We start from the raw sequence: 14,001 nt of genomic DNA, 5'->3' as shown, positions 1-14,001 counted from the left end.
TATAGAGAGTCATTGTACCATCTACATTAATCTAGTATAGAGAGTCATTGTACCATCTACATTAATCTAGTATAGAGAGTCATTGTACCATCTACATTAATCTAGTATAGTGTAGAGTCATTGTACCATCTACATTAATCTAGTATAGTATAGAGTCATTGTACCATCTACATTAATCTAGTATAGAGAGTCATTGTACCATCTACATTAATCTAGTATAGAGAGTCATTGTACCATCTACATTAATCTAGTATAGAGAGTCATTGTACCATCTACATTAATCTAGTATAGTATAGAGAGTCATTGTACCATCTACATTAATCTAGTATAGTATAGAGAGTCATTGTACCATCTACATTAATCTAGTATAGAGTCATTGTACCATCTACATTAATCTAGTATAGTATAGAGAGTCATTGTACCATCTACATTAATCTAGTATAGTATAGAGAGTCATTGTACCATCTACATTAATCTAGTATAGAGTCATTGTACCATCTACATTAATCTAGTATAGTATAGAGAGTCATTGTACCATCTACATTAATCTAGTATAGTATAGAGAGTCATTGTACCATCTACATTAATCTAGTATAGTATAGAGTCATTGTACCATCTACATTAATCTAGTATAGAGAGTCATTGTACCATCTACATTAATCTAGTATAGAGAGTCATTGTACCATCTACATTAATCTAGTATAGAGAGTCATTGTACCATCTACATTAATCTAGTATAGTATAGAGAGTCATTGTACCATCTACATTAATCTAGTATAGTATAGAGAGTCATTGTACCATCTACATTAATCTAGTATAGAGTCATTGTACCATCTACATTAATCTAGTATAGTATAGAGAGTCATTGTACCATCTACATTAATCTAGTATAGTGTAGAGAGTCATTGTACCATCTACATTAATCTAGTATAGAGAGTCATTGTACCATCTACATTAATCTAGTATAGCGTAGAGAGTCATTGTACCATCTACATTAATCTAGTATAGAGAGTCATTGTACCATCTACATTAATCTAGTATAGCGTAGAGAGTCATTGTACCATCTACATTAATCTAGTATAGTGTAGAGAGTCATTGTACCATCTACATTAATCTAGTATAGAGAGTCATTGTACCATCTACATTAATCTAGTATAGTATAGAGTCATTGTACCATCTACATTAATCTAGTATAGTGTAGAGAGTCATTGTACCATCTACATTTCTGTGAAATATATTTTCCATAAACAGAAATATAGTATTTTCAGCTGTTTTTGAAGCCGGTGTACGAAACCGAAAGTAAAAGACGCAAAAACAAAATTTAGGAACGGCAAGCATAGAAATAGATCACACGGAACAGATCTACCTTTTCTTAGACTTTGACATTACATATTGCCACTTTAACTATATATACAGTATGCTATAATTGGTTAACTATAGTATATACAGTAGGATATAGTTAACTGTAGAATATACCAAGATATAGTTAACTAGTATATTTTATGTGTCAAGAACAGCAACGATGCTGGGTTTTTCACGTGTGTATCCAAGAATGGGTCACCATCCAAAGGACATCAAACCAACTTGACACGACTTAATTAGGGGGGGTTGCAACTTAATTAGGGGGGGTTGCAACTTAATTAGGGGGGGTTGCAACTTAATTAGGGGGGGTTGCAACTTAATTAGGGGGGGTTGCAACTTAATTGGGGGGGGGTTGCAACTTAATTGGGGGGGGGTTGCAACTTAATTGGGGGGGGGGTTGCAACTTAATTGGGGGGGGGTTGCAACTTAATTGGGGGGGGGTTGCAACTTAATTGGGGGGGGGGGTTGCAACTTAATTGGGGGGGGGGGTTGCAACTTAATTGGGGGGGGTTGCAACTTAATTGGGGGGGGGGTTGCAACTTAATTGGGGGGGGGTTGCAACTTAATTGGGGGGGGGTTGCAACTTAATTGGGGGGGGGTTGCAACTTAATTAGGGGGGGTTGCAACTTAATTAGGGGGGGTTGCAACTAGGGGGTTGCAACTTAATTAGGGGGGTTGCAACTAGGGGGGTTGCAACTTAATTAGGGGGGGATTGCAACTTAATTACGGGGGTTGCAACTAGGGGGGTTGGAACTTAATTAGGGGTTGCAACTAGGGGGTTGCAACTTAATTAGGGGATTTACAACTTAATTAGGGGGGGTTGCAACTAAATTAGGGGGGTTGCAACTAAATTAGGGGGGGTGCAACTAAATTAGGAAGGTGTTCCTGATGTTTGGTTTACTCAGTGTATATACAGTATGATATAATTAGTTAAAGAGGAATTTCAACCTGGGGGAATCTGTGCTTGTTTTCATCACGCCCGAGGCATTTCTAGGACAGTGAGGTGTGTTTCATACATAATTGCTTAGGAGAAAGGCAGGCCTGGGCTTCGCACACTGAATGATACACCCGATGACGGCTTCCGGTGTATTGATGTGGGGTGGGTGAGACAACAAAAATAAATGTAGTCCTGCTTTTGTGGCATTTGGCGAAGGCTGTATGTGGTACGGATCATACCGTATGTTTTTGTGGTTGTCCTTCTTCGATAGGAACGTCGCTGAAAGACGTCCAGCGGATTAATTTGCTAAATATACAAGCATACAAAACATTTTCCGGTCTCTGAAAGACTACAACTTTGTGCTCTGGCCCCCGTCCCTCCCCCAAGGGGGTGAGTTTTAAAAGGAAGTGAACACGAACAATATAATCCTTTGGGCAAAACTGAAAGAACTGACCAGTCATGTCTTCAAGTGATTCTCTCAACAACACGAATTCGACCATGGAACATTTTGTTATGTTCTGTTAACTACATGGTGACTTTCAACCGGAATATAGCGAAGAGGATTCGAAACAAAGAGTTTGGATTTAGCTAACGTTAGAAGCTCAGCTACAGCCGATGCCAGCCCCAAGAAGGCAGATGACAAATACGGTGCCTAGATAAGTAAGTTATTTTTCCTGCGAGCCACCTAGCTAGCTAGCTATTTTTAGTTTATCTACTGAAATCCATATTGTGTATTGCTGACTAACATGCTACTGTGTTACAGTGGGGGGAAAATGTAATTTCTGTTTCTGTTTGCTAACTTAGCTAGGTAGGTTAGCTAGCTGGCTAGGTAGCAAAGTTAGCTAAACAACTACCGGTAGCCATATCTATGACTAAAAAGAGAAAAGGTTTTACAATCAGAGCTATTTTGTATCTCGATTGTAAAACCTCTTCTCTTTTAAGTCGTAGATATAGCTACAACATTACAACCAGCCAACTAAAGCGATAATTACCAGCACATGACTGGAGTTGGGTAGCTAGTTAGCCTGTTATGCGCTAAGCCTCGCGTTTTGTAACTTGTTAACAAATGTGTAACATCGGCAACTTACTTTTACTAGCTAGCTATGTAACATCGTCAACTTAATAATTTTATTAGCTAGCAATGTAATATAATTGTTTATGATTGTGACCGGGGATGCATTTCAATCGCACAAAATGATAGGATTCAAAACAGATGTAAATAACATTATTCTATTTCAAGCTAGGTTTACTAGCAAACAGTGAGGAGAAACAATAATACTATTTATTGTTGTAAATATCTTAAACTAAAGCTGGTTTTTACTATATAAAAAAAAATATTTGCCTAACTATGCTTGACAGTATCTACCTCCAGCCATGTTTACCTACCTATCTAGGTACATTTTGTATGGTCTGGTCACTACGCAAGAGATGAGAGTTATTTTTATTTAGGTTAGATATTGTAAATGTAATCTGTGTCTGTGCAAGCATGTTCACATTAGTTAACCCTAATGTTGATGTTATGCTGTCACGGTTAAAACTGTCGTTCAAACTACAATAGTGTGTATATTTTTGATATATATATATATTTTTTGTCTTACAGACAATATCGTGATGACTGGGCTTCCTCCTGGAGTGGATTCTAGATACAGAAACAGAATTCCTGCGTGTCATTGTAGCAGAACTGTATTCCGTGAACTGTAAACCCTCTAGTGGGATTAGACATTATGCTGGATTTCAAGCCGATGACTCTTGACGAGCTGAATGACAGTTTGATCATGACAACACTCCTCCCCACAGCTTTACAAAGTATTCCCTGAACTTTACACAGTTCAAACTGTGTTGTCTTACTGTATGTTTCTTTAGGAATGGACATTTTCCTCATGACCACCGGTTTTCTTAATTACAGATTGTTACATTAGATAATGTGATTTAACCAAAGATTGGTGTAGCACAGATCATTTTTCACCAGCCTCGGTGACGCCGTCTTCGTCCTCGACTCAAGGAAACGGGGAATCTCAAGTGTCCCGTGTCCAGTTGAACGGTGGTCAGTTTTAAATTTAGAAAATGCTCCTCCATTTATTATTATTTTTTTTTTTTATGCAGCGTGAAATAATCCAACAGTGTGTGTGTGTGCGCTGTCATCTTGTCTATTTCAAGTCTTCTCTCACCAACGAAAACCTGCCTCTGGCGTCATGACATGCAGCACTTGACTTGACCCACCTGTCTCCATCTATGGGGATATAAGACTTGACCCACCTGTCTCCATCTATGGGGATATAAGACTTGACCCACCCGTCCCATCATGGGGATATAAGACTGACCACCTGTCTCCATCTATGGAATATAAGACTTGACCCACCTGTCTCCATCTATGGAGATATAAGACTTGACCACCCGTCTCCATCTATGGAGATATAAGACTTGACCCACCCGTCTCCATCTATGGGATTAAGACTTGACCCCCTCTCCATCTATGGGATATAAGACTTGACCCACCTGTCTCCATCTATGGAGATATAAGACTTGACCCACCCGTCTCCATCTATGGGATTAAGACTTGCCCACTGCTCCATCTATGGAGACATAAGACTTGACCCACCTTTCTCCATCTATGGGGATATAAGACTTGACCCCCCGTCTCCATCTATGGGGATATAAGACTTACCCACCTGTCTCCATCTATGGGATATAACTTGACCCACCTGTCTCCATCTATGGAGACATAAGACTTGACCCACCTGTCTCCATCTATGAAAGACTTGACCCACCTGTCTCCATCTATGGGGATATAAGACTTGACCCACCTGTCTCCATCTATGGAGACATAAGACTTGACCCACCTGTCTCCATCTATGGGGATATAAGACTTGACCCACCTGTCTCCATCTATGGGGATATAAGACTTGACCCACCCGTCTCCATCTATGGGGATATAAGACTTGACCCACCTGTCTCCATCTATGGGGATATAAGACTTGACCCACCTGTCTCCATCTATGGAGACATAAGACTTGACCCACCTGTCTCCATCTATGAAAGACTTGACCCACCTGTCTCCATCTATGGGGATATAAGACTTGACCCACCTGTCTCCATCTATGGAGACATAAGACTTGACCCACCTGTCTCCATCTATGGGGATATAAGACTTGACCCACCTGTCTCCATCTATGGGGATATAAGACTTGACCCACCCATCTCCATCTATGGAGACATAAGACTTGACCCACCTGTCTCCATCTATGGGGATATAAGACTTGACCCACCTGTCTCCATCTATGAAAGACTTGACCCACCTGTCTCCATCTATGGGGATATAAGACTTGACCCACCTGTCTCCATCTATGGAGACATAAGACTTGACCCACCTGTCTCCATCTATGGGGATATAAGACTTGACCCACCTGTCTCCATCTATGAAAGACTTGACCCACCTGTCTCCATCTATGGGGATATAAGACTTGACCCACCTGTCTCCATCTATGGAGACATAAGACTTGACCCACCTGTCTCCATCTATGGGGATATAAGACTTGACCCACCCATCTCCATCTATGGAGACATAAGACTTGACCCACCTGTCTCCATCTATGGGGATATAAGACTTGACCCACCCATCTCCATCTATGGAGACATAAGACTTGACCCACCTGTCTCCATCTATGGAGACATAAGACTTGACCCACCTGTCTCCATCTATGGGATATAAGACTTGACCACCTGTCTCCATCTATGGGATATAAGACTTGACCCACCTGTCTCCATCTATGGGGATATAAGACTTGACCCACCTGTCTCCATCTATGGGGATATAGACTTGACCCACCTCTCCATCTATGGATAAGACTTGACCCACCTGTCTCCATCTATGGATATAAGACTTGACCCACCTGTCTCCATCTATGGAGACATAAGACTTGACCCACCTGTCTCCATCTATGGGGATATAAGACTTGACCCACCCGTCTCCATCTATGGGGATATAAGACTTGACCCACCTGTCTCCATCTATTGGGATATAAGACTTGACCCACCTGTCTCCATCTATGAAAGACTTGACCCCCTCTCATCTATGGGATATAAGACTTGACCCACCTGTCTCCATCTATGGAGACATAAGACTTGACCCACCTGTCTCCATCTATGGGGATATAAGACTTGACCCACCATCTCCTCTATGGAGACATAAGACTTGACCCACCTGTCTCCATCTATGGGGATATAAGACTTGACCCACCTGTCTCCATCTATGAAAGACTTGACCCACCTGTCTCCACTATGGGGATATAAGACTTGACCCACCGTCTCCATCTATGGAGACATAAGACTTGACCCACCTGTCTCCATCTATGGGATATAAGACTTGACCCACCATCTCCATCTATGGATATAGACTTGACCCACCGTTCTCCATCTATGGGGATTAAGACTGTACCCACCTGTCTCCATCTATGGGGATATAAGACCTTGACCCACCTGTCTCCATCTATGGGGATATAAGACTTGACCCACCTGTCTCCATCTATGGGGATATAAGACTTGACCCACCTGTCTCCATCTATGGGGATATAAGACTTGACCCACCTGTCTCCATCTATGGGGATATAAGACTTGACCCACCTGTCTCCATCTATGGAGACATAAGACTTGACCCACCCGTCTCCATCTATGGGGATATAAGACTTGACCCACCTGTCTCCATCTATGGAGACATAAGACTTCCCCACCCGTCTCCATCTATGGGGATATAAGACTTGACCCACCCGTCTCCATCTATGGATATAAGACTTGACCCACCTGTCTCCATCTATGGGGATATAAGACTTGACCCACCTGTCTCCATCTATGCGGACATAAGACTTGACCCACCCGTCTCCATCTATGGGGATATAAGACTTGACCCACCTGTCTCCATCTATGGGGATATAACTTGACCCACCCGTCTCCATCTATGGGGATATAAGACTTGACCCACCTGTCTCCATCTATGGGGATATAAGACTTGACCCACCTGTCTCCATCTATGGAGACATAAGACTTGACCCACCCGTCTCCATCTATGGGGATATAAGACTTGACCCACCCGTCTCCATCTATGGAGATATAAGACTTGACCCACCTGTCTCCATCTATGGAGACATAAGACTTGACCCACCCGTCTCCATCTATGGGGATATAAGACTTGACCCACCCGTCTCCATCTATGGAGATATAAGACTTGACCCACCTGTCTCCATCTATGGAGATATAAGACTTGACCCACCTGTCTCCATCTATGGAGATATAAGACTTGACCCACCTGTCTCCATCTATGGAGATATAAGACTTGACCCACCTGTCTCCATCTATGGAGATATAGACTTGACCCACCTGTCCCCATCTATGAGATATAAGACTTGACCCACCTGTCTCCATCTATGGGGATATAAGACTTGACCCACCTGTCTCCATCTATGGAGATATAAGACTTGACCCACCTGTCTCCATCTATGAGACATAAGACTTGACCCACCGTCTCCTATGGGATATAAATGACCACCTGTCTCCATCTATGGGGATATAAGACTTGACCCACCCGTCTCCATCTATGGAGATATAAGACTTGACCCACCCGTCTCCATCTATGGGGATATAAGACTTGACCCACCCGTCTCCATCTATGGGGATATAAGACTTGACCCACCCGTCTCCATCTATGGAGACATAAGACTTGACCCACCTGTCTCCATCTATGGGGATATAAGACTTGACCCACCTGTCTCCATCTATGGGGATATAAGACTTGACCCACCTGTCTCCATCTATGGAGACAAAAGACTTGACCCACCTGTCTCCATCTATGGAGACAAAAGACTTGACCCACCCGTCTCCATCTATGGAGATATAAGACTTGACCCACCTGTCTCCATCTATGGGATATAAGACTTGACCACCCGTCTCCATCATGGAGATAAAGACTTAACCCACCTGTCTCCACTATGGGATATAAGACTTGACCCACCTGTCTCCATCTATGGGGATATAAGACTTGACCCACCCGTCTCCATCATGGGGATATAAGACTGACCCACCTGTCCCATCATGGGGATATAAGACTTAACCCACCTGTCTCCATCTATGGGGATATAAGACTTTAAATAAACAACATGTCTGTGGAATATCTTTGGGTAAATCACATTGCTACACCTGATAATCTGTAGTTATAGTTTTCTGCACTTGTCTCTACACCTGAGAGTCGCTCGGACACACTGAGCTGTACTACACTGGACATAAATGTTTTTTGTTTTTACCATATAACATTCTTGTTGAATTTCCCAGTTCTCTTGAGTTAGCGTTAAATAGTGTACAACCCCCCCCCCCCCCCCTGTATTTTAGATTTGGACAAATAAACTTTTAAATATCTGAATGTCTAGCATCTGTTTGATGCTACAGAGCCCTGTACAGTTTATATAAATATATTCTGTGAGTCCAAGCCAGACACATGTTGAAGATTGATAGAAAATATTTATTTTATGGTGGTTCTACATCGGGGCTCTCCAACCCTCTTCCTGAAGAGCTACTGTCCGGATTTCACTACAACCTTAATCTAGCACACCTGCTTCTAATACTGATCTGATTGATAAGGGGAGGCAGGTAGCCTAGTGGTTAGAGTGTAGGGGCGGCAGGTAGCCTAGTGGTTAGAGTGTAGGGGCGGCAGGTAGTCTAGTGGTTAGAGTGTAGGGGGGGCAGGTAGCCTAGTGGTTAGAGTGTAGGGGAGGCAGGTAGCCTAGTGGTTAGAGTGTAGAGGGGGCAGGTAGTCTAGTGGTTAGAGTGTAGGGGGGGCAGGTAGCCTAGTGGTTAGAGGGTAGGGGAGGCAGGTAGCCTAGTGGTTAGAGTGTAGGGGCGGCAGGTAGCCTAGTGGTTAGAGTGTAGGGGCGGCAGGTAGTCTAGTGGTTAGAGTGTAGGGCGCAGTTAGCCTAGTGGTTAGAGTAGGGGCGGCAGGTAGCCTAGTGGTTAGAGTGTAGGGGAGCAGGTACCTGTGGTTAGAGTGTAGGGGAGGCAGGTAGCCTAGTGGTTAGAGTGTAGGGGGGCAGGTAGCCTAGTGGTTAGAGTGTAGGGCGGCAGGTAGCCTAGTGGTTAGAGTGTAGGGGCGGCAGGTAGCCTAGTGGTTAGAGTGTAGAGGGGCAGGTAGTCTAGTTGGTTAGAGTGTAGGGGGGCAGGTAGCTAGTGGTTAGAGTGTAGGGGCGGCGGTAGCCTAGTGGTTAGAGTGTAGGGGCGGCAGGTAGCCTAGTGTTAGAGTGTAGGGCGGCAGGTAGCCTAGTGTTAGAGTGTAGAGGGGGCAGGTAGTCTAGTGGTTAGAGTGTAGGGGGGCAGGTAGCCTAGTGTTAGAGTGTAGGGGGGCAGGTAGCCTAGTGGTTAGAGTGTAGGGACGGCAGGTAGCCTAGTGGTTAGAGTGTAGGGACGGCAGGTAGCCTAGTGGTTAGAGTGTAGGGAGGCAGGTACCTAGTGGTTAGAGTGTAGGGAGGCAGGTAGCCTAGGGTTAGAGTGTAGGGGCGGCAGGTAGCCTAGTGGTTAGAGTGTAGGGGAGGCAGGTAGCCTAGTGGTTAGAGTGTAGGGGAGGCAGGTAGTCTAGTGGTTAGAGTGTAGGGGAGGCAGGTAGCCTAGTGGTTAGAGTGTAGGGGGAGGCAGGTAGTCTAGTGGTTAGAGTGTAGGGGGGCAGGTAGCCTAGTGGTTAGAGTGTAGGGGAGCAGGTAGCCAGTGGTTAGAGTGTAGGGACGGCAGGTAGTCTAGTGGTTAGAGTGTAGGGGAGGCAGGTAGCCTAGTGGTTAGAGTGTAGGGGAGGCAGGTAGTCTAGTGGTTAGAGTGTAGGGGAGGCAGGTAGTCTAGTGGTTAGAGGGGAGGCAGGTAGTCTAGTGGTTAGAGTGTAGGGGCGGCAGGTAGTCTAGTGGTTAGAGTGAGTGTAGGGGAGGCAGGTAGCCTAGTGGTTAGAGTGTAGGGGGACAGGTAGTCTAGTGGTTAGTGTCGGACTAGTAACCGAAAGGTTGCAAGATCGAATCCCTGAGCTGACAAGGTACACATCTGTCGTTCTGCCCCTGAACAAGGCAGTTAACCCACTGTTCCCCGGTAGGCCATCATTGTAAATAAGAATTTGTTCTTAACTGACTTGCCGAGTTAAATAAAAAATAAGCACATGTGCCGAATACAACAGATGTAGACCTTACAGTGAAATGCAAATAGTCTGGGTAGCCATTTGACTAGATGTTCAGCAGTCTTATGGCTTGGGGGTAGAAGCTGTTTCGAAGCCTCTTGGACCTAGACCTGGGGCTCCGGTACCGCTTACAGTCGATGACAAGGGTGGTTGGAGTGGGTCTAGGATTTCTGGGATAATGGTGTTGTGAGCCATGACCAGCTTTTGTAAGTCTTTCATGGCTACAGACGTGAGTGTTACGGGCCGGTAGTCATTTAGGCAGGTTACCTTAGTGTTCTTGGGCACAGGGACTATGGTGGTCTGCTTGAAACATGTAGGTATTACAGACTCAGTCAGGGAGAGGTTGAAAATGTCAGTGAAGATACTTGCCAGTTGGTCAGTGCATGCTCAGAGTATACGTCCTGGTAATCTGTCTGGCCCTGCGGCCTTGTGAATGTTGACCTGTTTAAAGGTCTTACTCACATCGGTATGAATGCCGGACTTTTGTAATTTACTATGAGCAGAGAAATACACAGGATGTTTAAACTTCCTGATTCTACCTGTCAAGTGTGTTAGAGCTAGAACTAACTATAATGTTTGGAAATAATATATAATATACATATAATATACATACAATATTAATATACAGTACCAGTCAAAAGTTTGGACACACCTACTCATTCCAGGGTTTTTCTTTATTTGTACTATTTTCTACATTGTGGAATAATAGTGAAGACATCAAAACTATGAAATAACACATATGGAATCATGTAGTAACCAAGAAAGTGTTAAACAAATTCAAGTATATTTTATATTTGAGATTCTTCAAAGTAGCCACCCTTTGCCGTGATGACAGCTTTGCACACTTGGAATTCTCTCAACCAGCTTCATGAGGAATGCTTGTCGAACAGTCTTGAAGGAGTAACTTTGTCTTTTACCAAATAGTGCTATCTTCTGTATACCACCCCTACCTTCTCACAACACAACTGATCAGCTCAAACGCATTAAAAAGGGAAAAAATACCACACATTTACTTTTAACAAGGCACACCTGTTAATTGAAGTGCATTCCAAGTGACAACCTCATGAAGCTGGTTGACAGAATGCCATGAGTGTGCAAAGCTATCATCAAAGCAAAGGGTGGCTACTTTAAAGAATGTAAAATATGTGCCACTCGGCAGCCCAAAATCTGCCATGGCAGAACCAGGGTGAAATTCCCCTTTTAACTCTCTATATATACATGAGGTTGTCACTTGGAATATATATATATATATATATATATAGTATAATATAATTAGTTAAAGCTGCACTATAGAATTTTAATTGTATACATTTATTATGTCTCCAATAAGTCGCTAGTTGTCATTCAATGGAATGTGACAGTAACAACTGAGCCTGCCTGAGAACTGCTGTATTAATCTTCGGGTCGGATTATCCCGCCAGATTTTGTGGGGCGCGCACAATGAGTGACTTGTTTTCCATCATTGAGGAGGCGGTGTGCTAGCTAGCTGAGCCCATGGCGAAACTTGACCAATGGCTAGCGGAAATAGCTAGCTTGCAGCCGCAAAAGGCAAACGACCTAACCCAGCAGCAACTACTCCATCTAAGCCAGACTCATTCCGCGGAGGGCTGGGGGTCTGCGGGTTTTGGGTTTTTCCCTTCCAAGCCCTAGACAACCAGGTGAGAGTGTTCCTTACCTAATTACTGACCTTAATTAATCAATCAGGCACTAGGATTTTTTTTAGATTTTATTTAACCTTTTATTTAACCAGGTAGGCCAGTTGAGAACAAGTTCTCATTTACAACTGCGACCTGGCCAAGATAAAGCAAAGCAGTTCGACACATACAACAACACAGAGTTACACATGGAATAAACAAACATACAATCAATAATACAGTAGAAAAATCTATATACAGCATGTGCAAATGAGGTAAGATAAGGGAGGTAAAGCAATAAATAGGCCATGGTGGTGAAGTAATTACAATATAGCAATTAAACACTGGAATGGTAGGGTGTGCAGAAGATGAATGTGCAAGTAGAGATACTGGGGTGCAAAGGAGCAAGATAAATAAATACAGTATGGAGATGAGGTAGTTGGATGGGCTATTTACAGATGAGCTATGTACAGGGGCAGTGATCTGTGAGCTTCTCTGACAGCTGGTGCTTAAAGCTAGTGAGGGAGGTAAGAGTCTCCATCTTCAGAGATTTCTGCAGTTCGTTCCAGTCATTGGCAGCAGAGAACTGGAAGGAAAGGCGGCCAAATTTTGTGTTGGCTTTGGGGATGACCAGTGAGATATACCTGCTGGAGCGCGTGCTACGGGTGGGTGCTGCTATGGTGACCAGTGAGCTGAGATAAGGCGGGGCTTTACCTAGCAGAGACTTGTAGATGACCTGGAGCCAGTGGGTTTGGCGACGAGTATGAAGCGAGGGCCATTCAACGAGAGCATACAGGTCGCAGTGGTGGGTAGTATATGGGGCTTTGGTGACAAAACGGATGGCACTGTGATACACTGCATCCAATTTGTTGAGTGGAGTGTTGGAGGCTATTTTGTAAATGACATCGCCGAAGTCGAGGATCAGTAGGATAGTCAGTTTTACGAGGGTATGTTTGGCAGCATGAGTGAAGGAGGCTTTAGGTATTTGTAGATGTCCACATATTCTAATTCAGAACCGTCCAGAGTAGTGATGCTGGACGGGCGGGCAGGTGCGGGCAGCGAACAGTTGAAGAGCATGCATTTAGATTTACTTGCATTTAAGAGCAGTTGGAGGCCACGGAAGGAGAGTTGTATGGCATTGAAGCTCATCTGGATGTTAGTTAACACAGTGTCCAAAGAGGGGCCAGAAGTATACAGAATGGTGTCGTCTGCGTAGAGGTGGATCAGAGAATCACCAGCAGCAAGAGCAACATCATCGACGTATACAGAGAAGAGAGTCGTCCCGAGAATTGAACCCTGTGGTACCCCCATAGAGACTGCCAGAGGTCCCGGACAACAGGCCCTCCGAGGATGGATGGAAAACCAAGCTGACACTAGGCCCTCCATGCAATGAGTTTGACGCGTGATCTAAGCCAAAGAAACGGATACATTTGGAGAGTAGACAGGCAAAAAAAGGGAAAGCGATAGAGTGCAAAATGAGAGAACCTCGGATTTGCTTTCACACAGTGGAGAGAACTAATGCAGTTGAAGGGATTCAAAACCGACCCAGATTTTTTTTTTTTTTTTTCGACTGAAAAGGTAAGACATGGTTAGCTAGATAATAAGTGAAATGTTGCTTTTTAGTTATAAATATGTATGGCAATATTTTGGATTTCTTGTTTTGAAATCTTTCGAGACAGCTGTCCAATAGTTAACATTAGCTAGTAGCTTGTTAGCAGACTGCGACATCGGTTTGTTTCATTTTGGAATGTAAATTGTGGCTTCACTAGTTTAGTCGTAATTTAAGTGTATAACGTTACTTAACTTTCTTTACGTATCTGGTCTGAAACCATGCTGATATTGGTTAGCTAAGCTAGCTGCTTCAGTTCACACAAGTGTAC

The 14,001-nt window shown here is 43.7% G+C and overlaps 1 protein-coding gene across 1 annotated transcript in view; it reads left to right on the top strand.

The window, feature by feature from the left end:
• Window positions 1–14,001, top strand: part of LOC120049439 (zinc finger protein 638-like) — a 71,594-nt gene that overhangs the window by 19,335 nt on the left and 38,258 nt on the right. The gene's annotated exons all lie outside the window — the stretch shown is intronic.

The sequence above is a fragment of the Salvelinus namaycush genome, chromosome 6 (genome assembly GCF_016432855.1).
Source record: "Salvelinus namaycush isolate Seneca chromosome 6, SaNama_1.0, whole genome shotgun sequence".
In the NCBI taxonomy this organism is placed as follows: Eukaryota; Metazoa; Chordata; class Actinopteri; order Salmoniformes; family Salmonidae; genus Salvelinus; species Salvelinus namaycush.
This window is presented reverse-complemented; position numbering and strand designations above follow the sequence as displayed.